This window comes from Heterodontus francisci, unplaced genomic scaffold, assembly GCF_036365525.1.
Source record: "Heterodontus francisci isolate sHetFra1 unplaced genomic scaffold, sHetFra1.hap1 HAP1_SCAFFOLD_102, whole genome shotgun sequence".
In the NCBI taxonomy this organism is placed as follows: domain Eukaryota; kingdom Metazoa; phylum Chordata; class Chondrichthyes; order Heterodontiformes; family Heterodontidae; genus Heterodontus; species Heterodontus francisci.
Genome location: NW_027140380.1, coordinates 2,856,767 through 2,884,249, shown reverse-complemented (window position 1 = coordinate 2,884,249; position 27,483 = coordinate 2,856,767). Strand labels below are relative to the sequence as shown.

The window sequence follows — 27,483 nt, the reverse complement described above, 5'->3', positions numbered from 1 at the left end:
GCCAACACACCATACGCCTTCTTAACAACCCTATCAACTTGGGTGGCAACTTTGAGCGATCTATGGACATGGGCCCCAAGATCCCTCTGTTCCTCCACACTACCAAGAATCCTGTCTTTTCGCCTGTATTCTGCATTCAAATTCAACCCTCCAAAATGAATCACTTAACACTTTTCCAGGTTGAACTCCATCTGCCACTTCTCAGCCCAGCTCTGCATCCTGTCAATGTCCTGTTGCAACTTACAACAGCCTTCCACACTATCCACAACTCCTGCAACCTTCGTGTCATCGGCAAACTTGCTAACCCAGACTTCCACTTCCTCATCCAAGTCATTTCTAAAAATCACAAAGAGCAGAGGTCCCAGAACAGATCCCTGCGGAACACCACTGGTCACCGAGCTCCAGGCTGAATACTTTCCATCTACTACCACCCTCTGTCTTCTATGGGCCAGCCAATTCTGTATCCAGACAGTCAACTTTCCCTGCATCCCATGCCTCCTTACTTTCTGAATGAGCCTCGCATGGGGAACCTTATCAAACGCCTTGCTGAAATCCATATACACCACATCCACTGCTCTTCCTTCATCAATGTGTTTTGTCACATCTTCAAAGAATGTAATAAGGCTTCTGAGGCATGACCTGCCCCTCACAAAGCCATGCTGACTGTCTCTAATCAAACTATGCTTTTCCAACTAATCATAAATCCTGTCTCTCAGAATCCTCTCCAATAATTTGCCCACTACCTACGTAAGACTGACTGGTCTATAATTCCCAGGGTTATCCCTATTCCCTTTCTTGAACAAGGGAATAACATTTGCCACCCTCCAATCATGTGGTACTGCTCCAGTGGACAGTGAGGACGCAAAGATCATCGCCAAAGGCGCGGCAATCTCTTCCCTCGCTTCCCGTAATATCCTTGGGTATATCCCGTCTGGCCCCAGGGACTTATCTGTCCTCATGTCTTTCAAAATTTCCAGCACATCCTCCCTCTTAACATCAACCTGTTCGAGCATATCAGCCTGTTTCACGCTGTCCTCACAAACGACCAGGTCCCTCTCACTAGTGAATACTGAAGCAAAGTATTCATTTAGGACCTCCCCTACCTCCTCCGACTCCAGGCACAAGTTCCCTCCACTATCCTTGATCTACCCTCACTCTGGCCATCCTCTTGTTCCTCACAGAAGTGTAGAACGCATTGGGATTTTCCTTAATCCTACCCGCCACGACTTTTTCATGTCCCCTTCTAGCTCTCCTAAGTCCATTCTTCAGTTCCTTCCTGGCTACCTTGTAACCCTCTAGAGCCCTGTCTGATCCTTGCTTCCTCAACCTTAAGTAAGCTTCCTTCTTCCTCTTGACTAGCTGTTCCACATTTCTTGTCATCCAAGGTTCCTTCACCCTACCATCCCTTCCTTGCCTCATCGGGACAAACCTATCCAGCAGTCGCAGCAAGTGCTCCCTAAACAACCTCCACATTTCTGTCGTGCATTTCCCTGAGAACATCTGTTCCCAATTTATGCACCCCAGTTCCTGCCTAATATCATTGTAATTCCCCCTCCCCCAATTAAATATTTTCCCATCCCGTCTGCTCCTGTCCCTCTCCATGACGATAGTAAAGGTCAGGGAGTTGTGATCACTATCACCGAAATGCTCTCCCACCGAGAGATCTGCCACCTGGCCTTGTTCGTTGCCAAGCACCAAATCCAACATAGCTTCCCCTCCAGTCAGCCTATCTACACAAACAGGTCAGTGGCAAGTGGTCCAGAGGAAAACCACAAAGTAAAAACATCCCAAAGCCACCACCCAAACCAGTGGCAAGAGGAGGCTCTCTTCTGAATCAGACTGCAACAACTCCTCTTCACTGGACGGGGAAATGCTGGAACGACAGCCCCTTCAAAAGAGGCGGCAGAACTCCGAGATGGATGGTAAAGCATCCCAGCCCCCAGGCACTGGAAGCTGTGATGGGCCCGGCGTGGCCCAACCCCAATGCCCCAAACGTAACGACGTGGCCAACGCATCTCAGCTCCGGGACACCGGGAGCAAAGACACGTCTGGCGCACCTGAGCTCCGGGAGACCGGGAGCTGTGATGTTTTCGAGGAGGAACAGATGGAAGCAGCTGAGGACAACCCAATGCTCTCTGGCTACAAGAGCCCCCCGATGTCACCCGAGCGGAACAAACCCTGCATGAAAAATCAGGAGGGGTTTCTGAGCCCAATCAACGTGAAACTGCTTGAGCACCCGATGGGTATGCAGGAACATCCCGAAGGACTGGGACTAGCGAGGACAAATGGTATGGGAAGCAACAACTAATTTTTAGTAAAAAATGGGTGTAAGAATTGCTTCCATTAATGTGCGTAGCATTAAATCTACTACGCGATGTATTTCAACCTTGGATTACCTTGCCAAGGTCAAAGCTGACCTACTGTTTCTGCAGGAGTGTGGAATACCACACCTCAGCACCTACAGGCAGTGGTCGCGATGGTGGTCCCACGGGCCATCGATCTGGTCAGGGGGTAATGACTGCCGTTCCTCCGGCCTGGGTATTCTGCTGCGGGGAGGTATCTTCACCATCTCCGAAGTTAAGGAGGTGGTGGGCGGTCGCCTCCTCGTAGCAGACGTGATGTACAACAACGCTCCGCTCCGGTTGATCAACGTGTACGCCCCGGTACAACGCAGCGAGCGGCTGACCGTCTTCCAGCAGCTCCCACTGCTGCTGGCGACGTCCAGGCCGGTCATCCTGGGCGGTGACTTCAACTGCATCATCGATGCGGCTGGACGATCCGGCAGTGACGACAGCAAACTGGACGCTACGTCCAGATTCCTAATAGAAACAGTTAAAGATGCCAAACTGCACGACGTCTTCAGCAAACCTGCAGACAGAGCGCAGCGCAGATACACATGGTCAAGATCGGACGGGTCTGCCCGTTCCAGGATTGACTTCCTGTTTGTGTCTCGTGCTGTCACGGTCGGATCCACCGACGTCAAGACGGTGTTCTTCTCCGACCACTGCCTCTTACTGGCTGACTGTCACTTACAGGACGTCCAGCGGGTTGGCAGAGGGACGTGGAAACTCAATGCTACACTGCTGACCCCAGAGAACGTTGAGGAACTCAAAAGGGATTACAAAGGTTGGAGGACCGTGAAACCCCTCTTTGAGTCTCCAGTTCACTGGTGGGAAGCGATTAAGGAGAACATCAAGAGGTTCTTCATCCACAAAGGTGTTCAGAAGGCGAGAGAGAGACAGAGGGAAATGTCCCGACTCCAGAAAATTATGCAAAATCTACTCCGGTTGCAGTCAATGGGGGTCGAGGTCAAGGAGGACCTCCAAGAGGTGAAGAGCCAGCAGGCCTCGCTCTTTGCCAAGGAGGCCTCCAAGATCATCTTCCGGTCCAGAGTCCGCTCCTCGAGCAGGATGAGACGTGCTCGCGTTACTTCTTCCAAAAGGTACACACAGAGAGCTCTGTTATCAGCAGCCTGAAGGAAGAAGATGGCTCGGTAACGTCTTCGCAGTCTGACATACTAAGGATCAGCAAATCCTTTTGTGCTGGGCTGCATGACGCGAAGCCCACAGACAGCAGAGCCTCCCAGTCCTTCCTGTCATCTATCACAGAGGTCCTAGATGACAGCAGGAGGGAGAGACTGGACAAGCCGCTAACTCTGGACGAGCTGACAAAGGCCGTCGAGCCTTTCGAGACGAGTAAAACTCCCGGGAGCGACGGCTTACCGGTCGAGTTGTACTCGGCGCTGTGGGACTGGGTTGGCCCGGACCTGCTGGAAGTATACGAGAGTATGCTCCTGGCCGGCAGCATGTCAGAATCCATGAGAAAAGGCATCATCACGCTCATTTACAAGCAGAAGGGGGAGAGGGCAGAAATCAGAAATTGGCGGCCCATCTCACTGCTTAATGTTGATTACAAGATTCTGTCCAAAGTCATAGCCAGTCGAGTCAAGTCTGCTCTGGAGTTGGTGATTCACCCCGATCAGACCTGTACTGTACCCGGCAGGAAGATCTCTGACAGTCTCGCGCTACTCAGGGATACGATCGCCTACGTACGGGACACGAGGGTGGACACCTGCCTCATCAGCCTGGACCAGGAGAAGGCTTTTGACAGGATATCGCACACCTACATGATGGACGTGCTTTCCAAAATGGGGTTTGGGGAGGGAATCTGCAATTGGATCCAACTGCTCCACACAAACATCAGTAGCGCAGTCTCAATCAACGGGTGGGAATCTGAAAGTTTCCCGATCAAATCTGGAGTCAGACAGGGCTGTCCTCTGTCCCCGGTCTTGTTTGTTTGCTGTATTGAACCCTTTGCTGAGTCTATTAGGAAGGATGCGAGCATAAGAGGGGTGACAATCCCAGGCAGCGGAGGCACTCAGGTCAAAACCTCCCTGTACATGGATGACGTCGCCGTTTTCTGCTCGGATCCGCTGTCCATGCGCAGACTGATGAGCATCTGCGACCAGTTCGAACTGGCCTCGGGAGCCAAAGTTAACCATGGCAAGAGTGAGGCCATGTTCTTTGGGAACTGGGCTGACCGATCCTTTGTCCCCTTCACCGTCAGGTCAGATTACCTGAAGGTGCTGGGGATATGGTTCGGAAGGGCCGGGGCGTGCACCAAAACATGGGAGGAGCGAGTAGCCAAGGTACGACAAAAGTTGGGCATGTGGGGGCAGCGATCTCTTAGCATTGTGGGTAAGAACCTGGTCATCAGGTGCGAGGCGCTCACGTTGTTGCTCTAGGTGGCGCAGGTCTGGCCCATTCCCCACTCCTGCGCCGTGGCAGTCACCCGAGCCATTTTCCGCTTCGTCTGGGTATCTAAAATGGACCGGGTCCGGAGGGACACGATGTTCAAATCTCTGGACAAGGGCGGGAAAAATGTACCCAACGTGGCCCTCATCCTGATGACCACCTTCGTGTGCGGCTGCATCAAGCTGTGTGTAGATCCCCAGTACGCAAACTCCAAGTGTCACTACGTGCTGAGGTTCTATCTGTCCCCGGTGTTGCGAAGGATGGGCCTGGTCACATTGCCGCGGAACGCTCCATGCAGTTGGGACGTGCCATACCATCTATCCTTCGTGGAGCAGTTTCTGCGGGAAAACACCTTTGACCACCGGTCCATCAGGCAGTGGTCTGCACGGAATGTCCTCAAGGCCCTACGGGAAAAGGAAACGGTGGATCCTGTCGGATGGTTCCCCGAGCAGACCGTCAAAGTCATTTGGCGGAATGCCTCATCACCAGAACTTTCAAACAAGCACCAAGACGTAGCTTGGCTGGTGGTGAGAAGGGCCCTCTCCGTCAGATCCTTCACGCACACCCGAAGTCTCGCCCCCTCCGCACAGTGCCCCCGTGTTGGCTGTGGTGGGGAAGAGACGGCCGCCCACCTCCTCCTGGAATGTGCCTTTGCAAAGCAGGTGTGGAAAGAGATGCAGTGGTTTTTGTCAAGGTTCATCCCAAGCAGCTCTGTAACACAGGATTCTGTGCTCTACGGGCTGTTCCCAGGGACGCACACCGAGACAAACATCAACTGCTGCTGGAGGACTATCAATTCGTTGAATGACGCCCTTTGGTCTGCCCGAAACCTGCTGGTCTTCCAGCGCAAAGAGTTGTCCACCACCGAATGTTGCAGACTGGCACATTCCAAGGTCCAGGACTACGTGCTGAGGGACGCACTAAAGCTTGGGGCAGCTGCAGCAAAGGCTCAATGGGGAAAGACCACAGTGTAAGGTTCCCCCACCAAGCTGGACTGAGGGGCTGGATCAATGGGAAACCCCTCGAACTGTATCGTTAATATTCTCAATTGCTGTAAATGTAAAAGTGTAATTGACATGACAATTGTGAAACGGAAGTGTTGTGAAGAAACTCATGACAGTATTGAAGGAAACTGATCTCCCTTGCAATGTTTGTATTTTTTGGTGCTGTTTGGAAACTGTTTGGCAATGTAAATTTTACAGATTTTTATGAATAAAGTATATTTTGGAAATTTAAAATAAAAGTAAGGTCCCCCCATCAAGCTGAACTGAGGGGCTGGATCCATGGGAAACCCCTCGAACTGTTTTGTTGATATTTACTTTTGCTGTAAATGTGAAACTATAATTGGCATGACAATCGTGAAATGGAAGAGTTGTGAGGCAACTCATGATTGTATGGAAGGAAACTGATCTCCCTTGCAATGTTTGTATTTTTGGTGCTGTTTGGAAACGGTTTGGCAATGTAATTTTTACAGATTTTTATGAATAAAGTATATTTTGGAAATAAAGAAAAAAGTTCTCCCAGAATGAGGCAAACCTATTGTACTGTGGATTTGCTGATGCCTGCGATGTCTTCAAATGTGGGATACTCAACTGCAGAATTTGTGATAGTTGGGGGTCTGCTTTTGCGCTCACCCCTGATTGTATGAATCAAAAATAGAATTTATTAGCTGTTGCTGGACAGTGTTTCAGCTCCCAAATATTTTTTGCAATAAACACTCGTGCTCGTTTCTTCGCAGCTCCAAGTACGCACTTCTCCACCTCAATGCTTGGACTTAGCTGGCAGGGGATAGACCGTGATCAGTGGCGTTTGATAATGCAGGTGCTGTTTTTGTGTTTTTTTGGGGGGGTGGGAGGTGGTTTCAGCACCGTATTTAGGGCATTCCGCCCTTTGGAATTGGAGATCTACCGTGGTGGTGGTTTCCCTGTCAGTTGAGGATTTAGTACTTGTCCCAGGAAAGCGTCAAGTAAAAATGGCTGCAACCAACACCAGAGCTCCAGGCCAGGGGGTGTGTAACACCGTTAGGGTGGCGGTGAAAGATAGTGAAGGAGGTGCACCCATCGACTGCGCCTACTTCATTAAGAATTTTGTTTTTCCAAAATATACTTTATTCATAAAAATCTGGAAAAAAAAACACTGCAGCCTCACAGCTCCAGCGACCCGGGTTCGGTTCTGGGTACTGCCTGTGTGGAGTTTGCAAGTTCTCCCTGTGACCGCGTGGGTTTCCGACAGGTGCTCTGGTTTCCTCCCACAGGCAAAGACTTGCCGGTTGATAGGTAAATTGGCCATTGTAAATTGCCGGAGTGTAGGTAGGTGGTAGGAGAATTGAGGGAAGGTGGGGATGTGGTAGGGAATATGGGATTAATGTAGGATTACTGTAAATGGGTGGTTGGTGGTCAGCACAGACTCGGTGGGCTGAAGGGCCTGTTTTAGTGCTGTATCTCTCCATGACTCTATGACATTCCAAAAAGTGTGAAAGAAATCAGTTTTCTTCAACACAGGAGTGAGTTGCCTCACAACCCTTCCATTCCACTTCACCTGCCATGTACATTTTACAGCAAAACCATATTTGGTGTATACAGCCCGATGGGTTTCCCATGGGTCCAGTTCCTTAGTTCACTATGGCGGGGGGACCTTACACAATGGTCTTTCCACATTGAGCCTTTGCAGCGGCTACCCCAAGCTTTAGTGTGTCCCTCAGCACGTAGTCCTGGACCTTGGAATGTGCCAGTCTGCAACACTCGGTCGTGGACAACGTTTTGCGCTGGAAGACCAGCAAGTTTCGGGCAGACCAAAGAGTGTCTATCACCGAATTGATGGTCCTCCAGCAGCAGTTGATATTTGTCTCGGTGTGCGTCCCTGGGAACAGCCCGGAGAGCACAGACTCCTGTGTTACAGAGCTGCTTGGGATGAACCTCAACAAAAACCGCTGCATCTCTTTCCACACCTGCTTTGCAAAGACACATTCCAGAAGGAGGTGGGCAACTGTCTCTTCCCCACCTACTCAGCAGAGATGACATCTGTTATTGAAGCAAAAAGCAGAACCGACCTGATGCACAACATGAAACCAGCAGCCAGAACATTATATGACTTGAAATTAGCCAAGGCAGTTGTGCAAAAGACAGTGAGACACTGCGCAAATAAACACTGGACAAAATCACAAATGTAACAATGCTTTCAAAAGCAAATCTCCCGAGTATGCTCACACTCGTCAAGCAGAGGTGACTTTGCTGGCTCAGGCACGTTTGCAGGATGGAAGATGACACATTCCCAAGGGTATTCTGTATGGGGGGGTAGCCGGAGACAGAAGACCAGTTGGATGCCCAAAGCCCCACTTCAAGGATGCCTGCAAGCAGGACATGAAGGCCCGAAACATCGATTTTCACACATGGGAGACACTGGCCAACAACAGAGGGAAATGGTGATATTACCCCTGGACTGGTGTGTGCATCACCATGACGATCAGTGACTACAGCAGTTCGACAGCAGGTGCCGACATGGAAAACAGCGACACCTGATAATCCCACCTCATATGTGTCACTTGTGGAAGAACCTGCCTCTCACAGATTGACCTCTTCAGCTATCAAACAAAGTGCACCGTGGGAAACTATCCCATCACCAATGTATTTTCTGCAAGTCCATCATCTCACATAGAAGGAAGGATGACGACGACGACATCTACAACCAGGGCGGCCCATCGTGCCTGTGGCAGCTCTTTCATTTCCTTTCAACTATTTATCAAAATTCCCTTTTCAACCTTACGATTGAGTCTCCTTCCACCATTCTCTCAGGCAATACATTCCAGACCAAAAACAACAACAACTTGTGTGTAAATTTATAGAGCACCGTTAACGTAATACAGCGTCCCATGGCACTTCACAGGAGTGTCGGAAAGCAAATTTGGACCCCAAGCCACACAAGACCGTATTAGAGCAGATGGCCAAAAGCTTGGTCACAGAAGTAGCTTCCATGAGTGTTTTAAAGGAGGGAAGAGAGGTCGAGAGGCAGAGAGTTCAGGGAGGGAAATCTCAGGCTTCGGGCCTGGACAGCTGATGTCACAGCTGCCAGCGGTGGAGCGATAAAAATCAGCGATGCTCAAAAGACCAGAATTGGAGCAGGGCCGGAATCTCGGGGGAAGTGAACCAAATAAAATCCGGTCCTTTGTATCCCCCTCACAGCTGACATTCCCACCTTGCTTTTTATTATCAATCAATTTCCCTCTTGCAGTTCTATTTCACACCAAGAGATGTCAGTCTCATGCCATTTCACAGCAAGCTGCAAACAAGCTTACTTTACTACCAGTCTAATACTGTGTTGAGTGGACAAGGATGTGTGTGGTGTGCAGCGTGTGGTTTGCAGCAAGGTTAGACTCAAACCAAAGAAGGTGCATCACTCCAAGCGGAAGGGCCGCCTGCGCATCAACACGAGCAGAATTTCTTATCCACAGCTGTGACGTAAGTTTCTAAATTCACTTGATAGAGTCCTTCAAAATACTCCAACAGGGGATGCAGAGACCAAGTGGGCCCACATCAGAGATGCCATCTATGCCTCAGCTATGATCACCTATGGCAAACGTGTGAAGCAGAATGCAGACTGGTTTAAATCACACTTTGAAGAGCTGGAACCTCTCATAGCCGCTAAGCGCATTGCACTATTGAACTACAAGAAAGCCCCCAGCGAGTTAACATCCGTAGCTCTTAAAGCAGCCAGAAGCGCTGCACAAAGAACAGCCAGGCACTGTGCAAATGACTACTGGCAACACCTATGCAGTCATATTCAGCTGGCCTCTGACACTGGAAACATCAGAGGAATGTATGATGGCATTAAGAGAGCTTTTGGGCCAAACATCAAGAAGATCGCGCCCCTCAAATCTAAATCAGGGGACATAATCACTGACCAACGGAAGTAAATGGACTGCTGGGTGGAGCACTACCTAGAACTGTACTCCAGGGAAAATGTTGTCACTGAGACCGCCCTCAATGCAGCCCAGTCTCTGCCAGTCATGGATGAGCTGAACGTACAGCCAACAAAATCGGAACTCAGTGAAGCCATTCATTCTCTAGCCAGCAGAAAAGCACCTGGGAAGCACAGCATTACCCTGAAATAATCAAGAGTACCAAGCCTGCTATACTTCCAGCACTCTACGGACTGCTTTGCCTGTGCTGGGACGAGGGAGCAGTACCACAGGACATGCGCGATGGCAATATCATCACCCTCTATAAGAACAAGGGTGACCACGGTGACTGCAACAATTACCGTGGAATCTCCCTGTTCAGGATAGTGGGGAAAGTCTTCACTCGAGTCACTTTAAACAGGCTCTAGAAGCTGGCTGAGCGTGTCTACCCTGAGGCACAGTGTAGCTTTCGAGCAGAGAGATCCAACATTGACATGCTGTTCTCCCTTTACCAGCTACAGGAGAAATGCCGTGAACAACAGATGCCCCTCTACGTTGCTTTCATAGATCTCACCAAAGCCTTTCACCTCGTCAGCAGACGTGATCTCTTCGGACTACTAGAAAAGATTGGATGTCCACCAAAGCTGCTAAGTATCATCACCTCATTCCATGACAATATGAAAGGCACAATTTAGCATAACGGCACCTCATCAGACCCCTTTCCTATCCTGAGTGGCATGAAACAGGGCTGTGTTCTCGCACCTGCATTGTTTGGGGTCTTCTTCTCCCTGCTGCTCTCACATACGTTCAACCCTTCAGAAGAAGGAATTTTCCTCCACACAAGATCAGGTGGCAGGTTGCCCGTCTAAAAGCGAAGACCAAAGTACGGAAAGTCCTCATCAGGGAACTCCTCTTTGCTGACGATGCTGCATTAATATCTCACACTGAAGAGTGGCTGCAGAGTCTCATCGACAGGTTTGCGGCTGCCTGCAACGAATGTGGCCTAACCATCAGCCTCAAGAAAAAGAACATCATGGGACAGGACGTCAGAAATGCTCCATCCATCAATATCGGCGACCACGCTCTGGAAGTGGTTCAAGAGTTCACCTACCTAGGCTCAACTATCACCAGTAACCTGTCTCTCGATGCAGAAATCAACAAGTGCATGGGAAAGGCTTCCACTGCTATGTCCAGACTGGCCAAGAGAGTGTGGGAAAATGGCGCACTGACACGGAACACAAAAGTCCAAGTGTATCAAGCCTGTGACTAAGTACCTTGCTCTACGGCAGCGAGGCCTGGACAACGTATGTCAGCCAAGAGCGACGTCTCAATTCATTCCATCTTCGCAGCCTCCGGAGAATCCTTGGCATCAAGTGGCAGGACCGTATCGCCAACACATCCCCAGCATATACACCCCAGTGAGCCAGTGGCACTTGAGATGGCTTGGCCATGTGTGCACATGGAATATGGCAGGATCCCCAAGGACACATTGTACAGCGAGCTCATCACTGGTATCAGACCCACCGGCCGTCCATGTCTCCGCTTAAAAGACGTCTGCAAACGCGATATGAAGTCCTGTGACATTGATCACAAGTCGTGGGAGTCAGTTGCCAGTGATCGCCAGAGCTGGCGGGCAGCCATAAAGGTGGGGCTAAAGTGTGGCGAGTCGAAGAGACTTCGCAGTTGGCAGGAAAAAGGACAGAAGCGCAAGGGGAGAGCCAACTGTGTAACAGCCCTGACAACCAATTTTATCTGCAGCACCTGTGGAAGAGTCTATCACTCTAGAATGGGCCTTTATAGCCACTCCAGGCGCTGCTTCACAAACCACTGACCACCTCCAGGTGCTTACCCATTGTCTCTCGAGACAAGGAGGCCAAAGAAGAAGATTCTTCCACCTGTCTGAGATTTGGCTACATATTTTCTCCTCTATCTCTTCCTGTCTGTTTGGAGGCCTGTAGTACTCTCCCAGCCAAGTGATTGTCCCCTTTTTGTTTTTAAGTTCTACCCATATGGCCTCATTTGAGGAATTTCTAAGATATCATCCTTCCTTACTGCAGTAATTGACTCCTTGATCAACAGTGCAATGCCACCTCCTCTTTTACCCCTTCACCTGTCTTGCCTGTAGATTCTGTACCCTGGAATACTGAGCTGCCAGTCCAGCCCCTCCCTCAACCATGTCTCTGTGATAGGAATAAGATCATAATCCCATGTGCTAATCATCGCCGTCAATTCATCTGCCTTATTAGTACGACTCCTTGCATTAAAATGGATGCAATCCAGCCTTGCATTTTTCACTTGTGCCATAGCAGGTCTATATTTGCTCTGCCTTCCAGACTGACTCAGTTTCTCTTTTAAATTTGACTGTGTTTAACCCCCTACTGTACCTCCACTCTGTATCCGACCCCCCTGCCAAATTAATTTAAACCCCCGCTACCCCCAAAACAGCACTGGCAAACCTCTCAGCAAGTATGTTGGTCCCGTTCCTGTTCAAGTGCAACCCGTCCAACTTGGACAGGTGGGTCCCACCTTTGCCAGAAACAGACCCAGTGGTCGAGGAAACTAAGGCCCTCCCTCCTGCACCATATCCTCAGCCAAGCATTAATCTGCTCTACCCTCTTACTCCTATACTCATTAGCAATTGGCATTGGGAGTAATCCGGAGATTACAACCTTTGAGGTCCTGCTTTTTAATCTGCTATCTAGCTCCCTAAATTCTGGTTGCAGGACCTCATCCCTCTTTCTACCTATGTCATTGGTGCCAATGTGTACCATGACCTCTGACTGTTCACCCTCCCCCTTGTCCTGCAGGCACTCTGTGACATCCTTGACCCTAGCACCAGGGAGGCAACATACCATCCTGGAGTCACGTTTTCAGCCACAGAAATGCCCATCTGTACCTCTTACGATAGAATCCCCTATCACTATAGCTCTTCTACTCCTTTTCCTCCCCTCTTGTGCAGCTGATCCACCTGTGATGCCACAGACTTGGTTCTTGCTGCATTCCCCTGCGAAGCTATTTCCCCCAACAGTATTCAAAGTAGAAAATCTGTTAGAAAGCGAGATGGATCCAGGGGACTCCTTCACTACCTGTCTCGTTCTTCTATTCTGCATGGAGGTCACCCATTCACTTTCTGCCTGAGCAGTCTTTACCTGCGGTGTGACCACCTCCCTATATGTGCTATCCACAATGATCTCAGCCTCGCGGATGCTCCACAGTATCTCCAGCCACCGCTCCAGATCCGAAACGTGGATTTCGAGTAGCTGCAGCTGGAGTCACTTCCTGCACACGTGTTCGCCCTGGACACTGGAAGTGTCCCTGACATCCCACATTGCACAGGAGGATCACTCCACATTGCTGAGCTGCCCTGCCATGACTTACCCTTAATTTATCCCCTTAAATTACCCAAAAATTAAATTATTTACACTAGGGACCTTGATTCTCCCCCAAAAAACACGACCTCCTTTATTGAAAAAACTGTAGACCTTTCCCTTTACTTTTAGTTACTTACCCAGCTATTTAGAGTAACTCCCTAACAGCAGATACTCACCAACCAATCACCTTGCAGCCTTCCTGTGACATCACTGCTCACTTTGTTTTCAAACTCCGGCGTGCCTGGACTGCTCTCCGCTACTCACCCGGAAGGTGAGTGACTGGGCCGCAATCCTCAGGCTCAATTTATCGGCTCCACTCTCGGTGTTCTCCCCACAGGTCCGCTCCTCTCCCGGAAGGTGAGTGACTGGGCCACGATCCTCAGGCTCAATGTATCGGCTCCACTGTCGGTGTTCTCCCCACAGGTCCAGACCTCTCCCGGAAGGTGAGTGACTGGGCCGCGATCCTTGGGCTCAATTTATTGCTTCTGCTCTCGGCGTTCTCCCCACAGGTCCACTCCTCTCTGCTCCGCTCCCGGAAGGAAAGTAAGTCTGGTATCTGTGACGGACAATGAGGAGAAACACAATATAAGGAGATGGTGAAATACATTTTACTCTTTAGACGATATTATTTATTATATTTCAGCTGTTCCTTGTTTTACAAATATTTTTGCGGGATTTTCAAATTTGTGAATGGGTTTCAGCTCTGACAATTTGCCACTGTCAATCTCCGCCCCATTTTCTCATTGCCCTTTGATGATCGGCAAAATAGCAGCTACCTGATTGGTGACATGAACCAGCCAATGAGACTCAGCAGACAGTAACCAATCAGAAGTAGCCGGACTGCATTCCTCCAGAAGGTAAAGCAGGGAAGTGCGGGAGGAATTCCTCACTCTTTGTGAAAGTATTTGTGAGATTGTGGTAATGTCTGGAAGAGGAGCAGGGGAGAGACCATGATCCTGTCTCAGGTAAGTTTTTGAGTAAAATGGCTGTAACCAATTCTGTAACTTCAGGCCAGGGAGTGTGTAACATCGTTCGGGTGGTAGTGAAGGATAATGATGGAGATGCACCGGTTGATCGTACCTTCTTCATTAAGAAAATCCTTATTGATTGCTGTGGATTCCAAGCTGTAAACATCTTCTGATTGCAGGACTTTCCCAGCTGTGGATATTTTGGCGTGACGTTCAAGTACGTGGCGGATGCATCAAGTTCCTGAAGGTGTTCAAGGAGAAGGGAAACCAGGCGCCGCTGTCGATCCTCACAGTGGAGCCGCTCTTCACACTGCCATCGCAACGTGACCGGGTGGTGAGAAGCCACCTCTACAACCCCCATGTTCCTGTCATGGATGTACTCACCTTCCTCACCAGGTACGTCGAGGTGGCCGGCGGCAGCACTGATGTCAAGGACCCATTTGGATTTGGACCAGCTAGCGGCAGGTCAAGGTGACCTTGAAGGTCAATGCCAACGGAGCCATCATCCATCCTCCCTCCAGCTTCACTTTCGGGGGAAGTCGAGGCTTCATGGTCCACGCAGAGCAGCCCAGAGTTTGTCGTACCTGCGGCAAATCTGGTCACGTGGCAGCTAACTGCAGCACAGTCGTCTGCAAGAACTGCAAGAAGGAACGCCATCACACCAAGGACTGTAAACATTGTAAGTACTGCAACCTGTGAGGTGGGGCAGGCCACCTCTACAAAACCTGCCCCAAACGCTGCCTCAGTTATGCTCAGGCCGCAAGGACCAAGGAAAGACCGGGTTAAGGAACGGTGAACATGTCTGGTGCTGGGAGGAAAACAAGCAATCCTCCCCACAGCGATGAAATTCTATCTGAGAAAGAGAAGAAAGGGGAGGCAGCTGCAACCAGAGACCCAACACCTACTCCGTGCCTGGAAACTCCTCCTCTACAGACAGAATTAATGGAGGAGGAGGCAGCAGATGGACAAACAGGTCAGTGGCAGGTGGTACAAAGGAAGACCACAAAGAAAAAACCTCCAAAAAAAGAACAGGTCACCACCCAAACCAGTGGCAAGAGGAGGCTACCGTCTGAGACAGACTACAGCAGCTCCTCCTCACTGGATGAGGAAGGGCCGGAACGATGGCACCTCCAAAAGAAGCAGCAGAACTCAAAGGAGCTGGAAGATAAAGCCCCCAGGCTCTGGGGCACTGGAAGCTGTGACACGCCCAGCGCACCCCTAACCAAAAGCATAGAACCCAAGGAGATGCTCAGTGCACCCCAGCTCCGGGAGACCGAGAGCAGCGAAGTGTCCTGCGCACTCCAGCTCCAGCTCCGGAAGTCAGGAACAGTGATGTCTTTGAGGAGGGACCGAGGGGAAAGACACCAACAGCAGAGGACAACCCAAGCCTTGCTGCCTACAAGACCCGCCCCCCACCCGCCGATGTCACCCCAGTGGAACAAAACCCTCATGAATAACCATGAGGGGTTTCTGGGCTCAACGAATGTGAAACAGCTTGCGTACACTATGGGTATGCAGGGACATACTCAAGGACTGAGACTAGCAAGGACACCTGGTGTGGTAAGCAACACCCAACTTTATAGTGGATATAAAGAATGCTTCGATTAACATGCATTGTGTTAAATCCACCACGTGATGTGTTTCAACCTTGGATGACTTCGCAAAGGTCCAAGCCGGCGTACTGTTTCGTCAGGAGTGTGGAATCCTGCACCGCAGCACTTACAGGCAATGGTCACGATGGTGATCCCATGGGACATCGATCTGGTCCAGGGGAAATTATTCCTGTTCCTCCGGCCTGGGGATTCTGCTGCGGGGAGGCAATTTAACCATCTCTGAAGTTAAGATGCTGGTGGGCGGTCGCCTTCTCGTAGCAGATGTAATGTACAACAATGCTCCGCTCCATTTAAGCAACGTATATGCCCCGGTCGAATACAGTGAGCGGCTGACCATCCTCCAGCAACTCACACTGCTGCTGGTGACATCCAGGCCGATCATTCTTGGAGGTGACTTCAACTGCATCATTGATGCAGCTGGACAATCTGGCAGTGACGACAGAAAACTGGACGCTACGCCCAGATTCTTAAAAAATGCCAAACTGCACAATGTCTTCAGCAAACCTGCAGACAGAGAGCAGCGTAGATACACCTGGTCAAGATCGGACGGGTCTGCCCGTTCCAGGATTGACTTCCTGTATGTGTCCCCTGCTTTCACGGTCAGATCCACCGACGTCAAGCCGGTGTTCTTCTCCAGCCACTGCCTCTTACTGGCTGACTGTCACTTACAGGATGACCAGCGGGTTGGCAGGGGGACATGGAAGCTCAATGCTACACTACTAACCTCAGAGAACATTGAGCAACTCAAAAGAGATTGAAAAAGTTGGAGAACAGTGAGACCCTACTTGAGTATCCGGTGCACTGGTGGGAAGTGATCAAGGTGAATATCAAGAGGTTCTTTATCTCCAAAGGTGTTCAGAGGGCGAGAGAGAGACAAAGGGAAATGTCCCAACTCCCGAAAAGTATGCAAAATCTGCTCCGGCTGCAGTCGATGGGGGTCGAGGTCAAGGAGGATCTCCAAGAGGTGTAGAGCCAGCAGGCCTCGCTCTTTGCCACGGAGGCCTCCAAGATCATCTTCCGGTCCAGAGTCCGCTCCATTGAGCAGGATGAGACGTGCTCGCATTTCTTCTTCCAAAAGGTACACAGAGAGAGCTCTGTGATCAGCAGCCTGAAGGAAGAGGATGGCTCAGTCACAACTTCACACTCCGACATACTAAGGATTAGCAAATCCTTGAATGCTGGGCTGTAAGACGTGAAGTCTATGGACAGCACGTCCTCCCAGTCCTTCCTGTCATCTATCACAGAGGTCTGAGATGACAGCATGCAGGAGAATCTGGACAAACCGCTAACTCTGGACAAGCTGACAAAGGCCATCAAGTCTTTTGAGACGAAGAAAACTCCCGGAAGCGACGGCTTACCAGTTGAGTTGTATTCGGCCCTGTGGTACTGGGTCAGCCCAGACCTGCTGGAAGTGTAAGAGAGTATGCTCCTGGCCGGCAGCATGTCAGAATCCATGAGGAAAGGCATCATCACCCTCATCTACAAGCAGAAGGGGGAGAGGGCAGAAATCAGAAATTGGCGGCCCATCTCACTGCTTAATGTAGACTACAAGGTTCTGTCCAAAGTCATCGCCAGTCGAGTCAAGTCTGCTCTGGAGTTGGTGATTCACCCTGACCAGACCTGCACTGTACCCAGCAGGAAGATCTCTGATAGTGTCGTGCTACTTAGGGATACGATCGCCTATGTACGGGTCAGGAGGGTGGACACCTGCCTCATCAGCCTGGACCAGGAGAAGGCTTTTGACAGGATATCGCACACATACATGATGGATATGCTCTCCAAAATGGGGTTTGAGGAGGGAATCTGCAATTGGATCAAACTGCTCTCCACAAACATCAGTAGTACAGTCCAAAAAATTGGGTGGGAATCAGAAAGTTTCCAGTCAAATCTGGAGTCAGACAGGGCTGTCCTCTTTCCCCTGCCTTGTGTGTTTGCTGTATCGAACCCTTTGCTGAGTCTATTTGGAAGGATGCGGGCATAAGAGGGGTGACAATCCCAGGCAGCGGAGTCACTCAGGTAAAAGCCTCCCTGTACATGGATGATGTTGCTGTAGTCTGATCGGATCCGCTGTCCATTCACAGACTGATGAGCATCTGCGACCAGTTCGAACTGGATTCGGGAGCCACTGTTAACCATGGCAAGAGCGAGGCCATGTTCCTTGGAAACTGGGCTGACCGATCCTTTGTCCCCTTCACCGTCAGGTCAGACTACCTGAAGGTGCTGGGGATATGGTTTGTAAGGGCTGGGACGCGCACCAAAACCTGGGAGGAGCGAGTAGCCAGGGTACAACATAAACTGAGCAAGTGGGAGCAGCGATCTCTCTCTATTATGGGTAAGAACCTGGTCAGCGGGTGCAAGGTGCTCACGTTGTTGCTGTAAGTGGCACAGGTCTGGCCCATACCCCACTCCTGCGCTGTGGCGATCACCCGAGCCAATTCCCGCTTTATCTGAAGACGCAAAATGGACAGGGTCCAGAGGGACACGATGTTCAAACCTCTGGATAAAGGCGAAAAAATGTACTCAACATCGCCCTCAACCTGATGGCCGCCTTAGTATGTGGCTGCATCAAGCAGTGCGGAGAGCCCCAGTATGCAAACACCAACTGTCACTATGTGCTGAGGTTCTATCTGACCCCGGTGTTGCGAAGGATGGATCTAGTCACATTGCCACGGAACGCTCCATCCAGTTGGACTCTGCGTTCGTGGAAATGTTTGTGTGGAAAAACACCTTTGACCACCAATCCATCAGGCAGTGGTCTGCACGGAATGTCCTCAAGTATATTTTTGGAAAAGAAAAGTCTGGAAGAGGAAAGACCGGCGGGAAAGCTCGGTCCAAGGCCAAGTCTCGCTCCTCCTGGGCTGGACTGCAGTTCCCGGTGGGCCGTGTTCACAGGCTCCTGAGAAAGGGCAACTATGCTGGGCATGTGGGTGTCGGAGCCCCGGTCTATCTGGCTGCTGTGCTCGAGTATCTGACCGCTGAAATCCTCGAGTTGGCCTGTAACGCGGCCCAGGACAACAGGAATACCCGCAACATCCTCAGACACCTACAGCTGGCTGTCCAGAATGACGAGGAGCTCACCAAGCTGCTGGGAGGGGTGACCATCACTCAGGGCTGGGTGCTGCCTAATATCTAGGCCATGCTGCTGCCCAAGAAAACCAGCGCTCCGGGCACCAAAACCAAGGCAATCTGCCAGGATTTTATCAAATACCCAAAGGTTCTTTTCAGAGCCACCCACAGTATCATTCTTGTAAATCTCCTCTGTACTCTCTACACAGCAATTATGTCCTTTCTGTCATGTGATGACCAGAACTGGACGCAATACTCCAGCTGTGGCCAAACCACCGTTTTAAACAGTTCTCGCATTACATCCCTGCTTTTGTCGACCAAGAAAGGAAAGCATACCATATGCCTTCTTCACCACTCGATATACCTATCCTGTCACTTTCAGGGACCTGTGGACATGCGCTCCAAAGTCTCTCACTTCTTCTACCCATCTCAGTATCTTCCCGTTTATTGTGTATTCCCTTGCTTTGTTTGCCCTCCCCAAATGCATTACCTCACACTTCTCCAGATTGAATTCCATTTGCCACTTTTCCGCCCACTCAATTAATCCATTCATATCATTCTGAAGTCCACAGCTATCCTCCTCACCATCAATTGCACGGCCAATTTTTGTGTCATCAGCAAATTTCCCAATCATAGCTCCCACATTTAATTCCAAATAATTAATTTTTTTTTGAAGCGATACAGCACTGAAAGAGGCCCTTCTGCCCACCGAGTCTGTGCCGACCACAAACCATCCATGTTATCCTAATCCTACACTAATTCCATATTCCTACCACATCCCCACCTGCCCCTATATTTCCCTACCACCTACCGATACTAGGGATAATTTATAATGGCCAATTAACCTATCAAGCAGCAAGTCTTTGGCATGTGGGAGGAAACTGGAGCACCCGGAGGAAACACACGCAGACACAGGGAGAACTTGCATGCTCCACACAGGCAGTAGCCAGAATTGAACCCGGGTCGCTGGAGCTATGAGGCTGCGGTGCTAACCGCTGCGCCACTGTGCTGCCCGTGTGGTAATATACACCACAAACAGCAAGGGACCCAACACTGAGCCCTGTGGAACGCCACGAAAAACCGCTTTCCATTTGCAAAAACATCCGTTGACGACTATCCTTTGTTTGCTGTCACTGAGTCAATTTTGGATCCAACCTGCCACATTCCCCTGTATCCCATGGGCTTTCATTTTATTGACCAGACTGCCATGTGGGACCTTATCAAATGCCTTACTAAAATCCATGTAAACCACATCCACCGCACTATCCTCATCAATGTTTCTTGTTACTTCCTCAAAAAACTCAATAAAGTTAGTGAGACATGACCTTCCCTTAACAAATCCATGCTGACTATCCCTGATTAATCCGTGCCTTTCTAAGTGGTAGTTTATCCTGTCCCTCAGAATTGATTCGAATAATTTACCCACCACTGAGGTCAGACTTACCACATCCTTTTAAAATAATAGTACAACGTTCGCAGAGCTCCAATCCTCCGGCACCTCCCCCATATCCAGTGAGGATTTGAAGATGATCCGCAGCGCATCCACTATTTACTCCCTGGCTTCCTTTAACAACCTCAGATGCAAACCATCCGGCCCTGGTGATTTATTCATTTTCAAGGATGTCAGACTCTCTAGTACTTCCACTCTCATTATGCTTATCGTATCTAATATTTCACACTCCTCTTCTTTTACTACAATGTCTGCATCTTCCCTCTCCTTTGTGAAGGCAGAGACAAAAAACTCATTAAGAACCCCGCCCACATCTTCTGGATCCACACAGAAGTTCCCTTGTACATCTCTGATAGGCCATACCCTTTCCTTAGTTATCCTCTTGCTCTTAATGGACTGATAAAACATCTTTGGGTTTCCTTCAAGTAGTTGTATCCAGTCCACATCCACCAAATCACCTCTCAGTTTTGTAAAATTTGCCTTCCCCCAATTTAGAACTTTTACTTTTCGAGCTGCCCTGCCATTACTTAGCTTTACAAACTCATTATTGCTCGTGTAATAAGTGTAATAAGTAGAATAATTTACCAGTTACTCACCGATCAGCATCTTCCCCTGGACCATGGATGCAGAAAAGGCAGAAGAGACCAAAGAGCACCTCCTTCCCCCAGTCAGTGTAGTCCCTCACACATCAACTCACAGCTTTACACTCTGTCCAAACAGCACTTTCTAATTAGTAATTATTCATAAATTACACTAACTAAAACATTAGTAACCTGACCAATTACAAGGTAGCTATTTGAGGGTTTTTAAACAAAGAGCTTTTCTCCCTATCCCAAAGGCTCTTTTCAGATCCACCCACAGTATCTGAAAGGGCTGATTACTGTCTGAAGTCTGCTGTACCCACACCTCTGTCTATCCCTCTTCATCTAGAACAACCAGCATCATCTTCCATTCCTTTCACCATCATGTGTTTAACTCGCTTCTCCTTATAGACAGTCAGATATCAATGTAATAATGAAATGATCTGTGTCAGTGCTGGCCATTTCCCTGTCCTGATTTCAGACCCTACTCTGGACACTTGTTTCCCATTCCAGGACCTTCTTGTATTAATATTCAGCACCACCTGTCAGTCAGAAACTTGTCTCAATGAACCGATCCTTTTACTGAACTTCCAACTGCTGCTGTCTATTTCTCGAGGGAAAGAGCTGCTCACTGTATAAGGATGTGAGGGGAATGTAACCCGGCTGCTGGTGAGACGGTCCCGTCTTCTCAATCAAAATTTTACTACAGTGATTCCCAGATTCCCAGCTGGTCTGTTGAGGATTTTGTTTTCACAGAAATATCTTGTTAAATACAAATCTGATTCCAACATGTCAGTAACAGGACAGAATGGGAACCTTTTAAAAGGATGAAGCAACTATTTCAGTGGCTTCTCACTGTCCCCCTGAAGCCTGTGTGAAGGGGAATTACCAATAGTCTGTAATTTATTCCTTCCACACCGAGTTTGAGTTATTTGTCGCGTGAAAGATTGCTGAACGGAGTCTTTTACTGTCAGTTACGGATGAGAAGTTGACAAAAATTGGCAACATAAAGCTGTTCATAAAATAGCACCAGCAATTTGAGTCGGTAAAAGCAAAATTGTGTTTTAAAAGTTTATTTAAACCGCTACGGGAAAATAGATTTTTATGTACTTTTCCAGTCGATCACTTCTTTTCCACAGTGAAATTGGCAGCTTTCACAAATTCAAATATTCTGCCAGGTTGACAGGTTCAACCAATGATTTTTTGTATTTTGTGCTTCGAGATTCTCTGATTGAATCAATCATGTAAGCTAATGGCTGTGTGGCCTAATGGATAAGGCGTCTGACTTCGGTATATTCTATGATGTTATCAGAAAATTGCAGGTTCGAGTCCTGCCACGGTCATTTTGACCCAAAGGGATTATGCAGGGATTTGGGGATTGAGTCGGGGACTGAACAGATTGGAAACCCGACATGGACTCAATGGGGCGAATGGCCTCCTCATGTGCTGTCACTGACTTTATGAGAAGAGGGTGACCAATCAGAAGTGGGCTGGGGTAACAGCGGGTTCAAACTGCAGGAATTCCAGGTCCCTGAATGACTGAGCTGAAACTGCTCAGTTTCACTGCAGGAAACACCGTCTCGGGGGAAATAACATCACAAATAATTCCATTTGACTAATTATTCAATTATAAAACAATGTGAAGGTGTGATGTTACTTTTCACTGTGAGGGGAGAATCCGCCATCTGGGTAAATCAGCAACTTTATAACATTGTCTGTACGTTTAGAAAAGAAACGATGAAAACTCTCCCCATAACCCTGGTGTGGTGGAAAGGCTCAATTCAGAGATTGGAATATAACGAGAGCACAACATAAATCATTAACTGATATTTCCGGCATAAAACACACCCCAGCTCCCGTTCCCATGTCACTGCTGTCCCTATGAGGCGGTGGGTGACTCTGAAAAGAGACTTTGTTTTGTGTTTCTGCAGGAAAACCACAAAGATCCTCCCAGGCAGTGAAACTCATCTTCCCAGAATCTCCATACCAGATTGAAACAGAAAACACAAAGACAGTGAGAAAGTTCCAGAGAGTTACTGAGCATTAAAACCAATGAAATAAACCAATTCTAGATAGATGTTGGTGCAGTTTTTTCAGAGCGATTGTGGGTGGCTCTTAAAAGAGCCGTTGTGGTTCGAGTGTTTTCACTACATGGTGGAGTTTTACTTGGAGTTGATGTACTTGGTCACTCACTTTGTCCCTTCTCACATTCCGAGCGCTTTGTTGGGTGGAAATATTTATTCAGGCAGTTTCAACAGCTCAGAGCCGACATTGAGTCAGAAACCAGAAATGGGAGTACGGGACACAGACAAGGAATTTATGCTGGACCTTTAGAAATCTCACTGGTTATAGGCCTCAGTTAGAGCGTTGTGTCTAATTCCATGCTCCACACTTTAGCAGGAATGTCAAGGCCTTAGAGAGGGTGCAGAGGAGATTTACTGGAATGGTATCAGAAATGCAGGAATTCAGCTAATGTGGAAAGAATAGGGGTCTGGGGTGTGTGAAGCTGGGGTCCTTCTTCTTAGAGCAGAATGGCAGTTAATAGTTGTGTTCAACATTGTGAAGAGTTTTTATAAGAATAAAGACGTTTGACTGCAATTAGACAGAGCCTTGGTGAGATCACACATTATGGGCGGCACAGTGGCGCAGTGGTTAGCACCGCAGCCTCACAGCTCCAGCAACCCGGGTTCAATTCTGGGTACTGCCTAGGTGGAGTTTGCAAGTTCTCCCTGTGTCTGTGTGGGTTTTCTCCAGGTGCTCCGGTTTCTTCCCACAAGCCAAAAGACTTGTTGGTAGGTAAATTGGCCATGCTAAATTGTCCCTGGTTTCGGTAGGTGGGAGGGAAATATAGGGTCGGTGGGGATGTGGTAGGAATATGGGATTAGTATAGGATTAGTATAAATGGGTGGTTGTTGGTCGGCACAGACTCGGTGGGCCGAAGGGCCTTTTTCAGTGTTTGTATCTCTCTGTGACTCTGGAGATGCGGATGCTCGTTGGGTATATCCAAGAGAGAGATCGATAGGTTTTTGGATGCTAAGGGAATCAAGGGATCTGTGCTAGTGTGGTAAGATGGAGTTGATGTAGGAAATCAGCTGTGATCTTATTGAATGGCAGAGCTATTTCGATGGGCCGAATGGCCTACTCCAATTTTTTATGTAAAGTTCCATTCCTCTCAGGGAATATTTTATTTTCAAAAAGAGAAATACTGCACACACTGGAAATCTGAATAATAACAGAAGATTCTGGAAACACTCAGCAGTTCCAGCAGTATCTGTGGAGAGAGGAAGGTAGGAGCAATGTTTCAGGTCTATAGAAGGCTCACAGAACTGGACCACTAACCCGAGCTTCTCTTCTCCACAGTTGTTTCCGGACTGGCTGAGTGTTTTCAGTATTTTAGGCTTTTTCTTTCTGTATTTCATCCTTTTCCCACTTGACTATTTGCTGTGAAACTTTCAGCGTTGTGCTCAATTCTTTGTGTCGTTGTGTTTCCTTTATTTGAAGTAATGTAAATAGTTTCCTGAAATGAATTTGCCAAATGGTTGGGCAAATTGTTCCAACCAGTTTTTGAGCAAGTTCTCCACATGCACAGTGAAGGATTCCTTCACATTTGCGAAGACCATACAGGACTTGCATATCGATAGCAATGCCGTGTCCATGTGTCATTTGACATTGCTAGCCCATTCCCAATGTACCACTTCAGGAAGCCATAGATATTTGCACTGCAGTGCTATATCATGGTGATCTATACCCGTCACCATTGTGTGAATCTGTATTCATTGAACTTATGAACTCGGCAACTTGCACAGTTGAGTTCAGTTTTATTGACACCATGCATTGCTGGTGTTGCCATGGGATCCCCTCGAGGCCCAGCTCTCACAAACATCTTTGTTGGATTCCATGACAAAACTGTTTTTAAGGGAATGACACCTAACCTCCGACCGCTTGCATATTTCCAATATGTAGATGATACGTTTGCTAAATTTGAATCCGCAGCTGCATGAAATAATTTCCTTGCACGTCTTCATGGGCTCCATCCTACACTCAAATTCACCTTTGGAATGGAGCAGTCAAATGAGCTCCCTTTCCTTGATGTACTAGTTGAGAAATCTGCTAAGGGGTTTTCTTCCACGGTCTACCGCAAACCTACCTTCACTGGTCAATACACGCGTTGGGATTATTACAGTTCCACGCGCTATAAAATTGGTTTATCGACAACGTCATAAATAGGGCTGAGCCATTTGCTCACCATGCAAGCTTGATGCTGAAATAGGGCGAATCAAAGACATCCTGCATTACAATGGCTACACTGATCAGATCATTTCTCACTGTATATCACACAAACTTATAAACGGGCTGAAGGACGTCATTTTGAGCCCTGAAAAGTGCCCAGTCTCCCTCAAATTACCCTGGAAGGGTAATATATCCCCAGTATTTGAGTAACAGGTGAAGCGAGCTGTTTCCTGCTGTTACTATGCAGGAGCAACAAGTGTGGTGTTCGCCACTAACAGGATGCTGCTGTCAAGCAAAAGAGACATCCTGCCTATCACACAAATAGGTAACGTGATATATGAATTTGAATACCAGTGTGATGCTAGGTTTCTAGACCGTACATCCCAAAACTGGCGGATTGTATCAAATAACATGTCCCTTCCGCTGTTCGCAATGTGCCCAACCCAACCAACCCGTGCTTGCAAAACTCAAAACACAGTATCCAACATGAGATGTGATTCCACAAAAGGACAACATTTGCTAAATAATTCTCAGTGTGCTAAGAATTACACTGACAACCGATTTAAGACTGTCAGTAGGGCTCGCAGTGTGGTGCACTGGTGTGTACTGTAAGCTACATATATTAATACACAGGGCCCTGTTCTTTGCAGACAGAAAGAACATGCACACATGTTGTGCCAGTTTCAGCTAAACAAAATAAGTGACAGCCATTCACTGGCTCATTCTACAGGGCAATGCCGTGACCAATCAGAGTCAAGCTGCCTGGTTTAAATTTCAGACAAAGCTGGGCAGTTATCTGTCAGTTACCATAAACTGATGCATTCTGAATGGCAATGCCTCGACCAATCAGAGTTCACTTGCCAACCAATCAGCACTCTCTTCTCATACAGAAGAAAGTTGTTGTTTTCCCTTAAATTGGTATTCTTGTGGATTGCCCTGCTGAGTGCAAGACGAAAACAACTGGCTACCAAAGTTTGGACAACATGTCACCATTTTCACGAAATGATTACTTTTATTTTCAATATAAAAATATAAAGCAATATGAGTGTAACATTTACAGACAAATTCTATTACCTCACATTGCCTGATTCTTTCACACTGACAGACTATGTGAACTACTGTCCCGATTTTGCAGTTCTCACTTCCAGTTAGCAAATGTCAGCAATCTGTGATGCAGTGCAGTTTACAGACCAGACCGTCAATCACAACATGCAATAATTGTTCAGCTTATGTTGGACTGGTGGGATTTAGAAATACTAGGAATTGAGATGAGCTGTTATTGTATTTAATTATTTGTTTCATGGGATGTGGACGTCGCCAGCCAGGCCAGCATTTATTGTCCATCCCTAATTGCCCATGAGAAGGTGGTGATGAGCTTCCTTCTTGAACCACTGCAGTCCATGTGGGGTAGGTACACCCACAGTGCTATTAGGAAGGGAGTTCCAGGATTTTTACCCAGCGACAGTGAAGGAAGGAATGGCGATATAGTTCCAAGTCAGGATGATGTGTAGCTTGGAGGAGAACTTTCAGGTGGTGGTATTCCCATGCATCTGCTGCCCTTGTCCTTCTAGGCAGTAGAGGATGCAGGTTTGGAAGGTGCTGCCTGACTAGCCTTGGTGCATTGTTGCAGTGCATCTTGTAGATGGTACACACTGCTGCCACTGTACGTCAGTGGTGAAGGGAGTGAATGTTGTGGACGGGGTGCCAATCAAGCGTGTTGCTTTGTCCTGGATGGTGTCGAGCTTCTTGAATGTTGTTGGAGCTGCACCCATCCGGGCAAGTGGATAGTATTCCATCACACTCCAGACTTGTGCCTTGTAAATGGTGGACAGGCTTGGGGAGTCAGGAGGTGAGTTACTCACCGCATGATTCCTACCCTCTGACCAGCTCATGTAGTCACACTATTTATAAGGCTACTCCAGTTCAGTTTCTGGTCAATGGGAACCCCCAGGAAGTTGATAGTGGGGGATTCAGCGATCGTAATGCCGTTGATGTCAATGGGAGATCGTTAGATTCTCTCTTGTTCGAGATGGTCATTGCCTGGCACTTGTGTGGCGCGAATGTTACTTGCCACTTATCAGCCCAAGCCTGGATATTGTCCAGGTCTTGCTGCATTTCTACATGGACTGCTTCAGTATCTGAGGAGTCGCGAATGGTGCTAAATTTTGCAATCATCAGTGAACATCCCCACTTCTGACCTTATGATTGAAGGAAGGTCACTGATGAAGTAGTGAAGAAGGTTGGGCCGAGGATACTACCCTGAGGAACTCCAGCAGTAATGTCCTGGTGCTGAGATGATTGACCTCCAACAATCACAACCATTTTCCTTTGTGCTAGGTACGATTCCAACCAGTGCAGAGTTTTCCTCTTGATTCCCATTGACTCCAGTTTTGCTCTGGCTCCTTGATGCCATACTCAGTCAAATGCTACCTTGATGTCAAGGGCAGACACTCTCACCTCACCTCTTGAGTTCAGCTCTTTTGTCCTTGTTTGAACCAAGGCTGTAATGAGGTCAGGAGCTGAATGGCCCTGGCGGAACCCAACTGAGCGTCACTG

The 27,483-nt window shown here is 48.5% G+C and overlaps 1 non-coding gene across 1 annotated transcript; it reads left to right on the top strand.

Moving 5' to 3' along the window:
• Positions 1-21,951: 21,951 nt before the first annotated feature.
• trnar-ucg (transfer RNA arginine (anticodon UCG)) lies at positions 21,952-22,040 on the top strand. The gene is given in 2 exon segments: positions 21,952-21,988; positions 22,005-22,040. It is a non-coding gene; the product is annotated as a tRNA-Arg (tRNA).
• Positions 22,041-27,483: the final 5,443 nt, after the last annotated feature.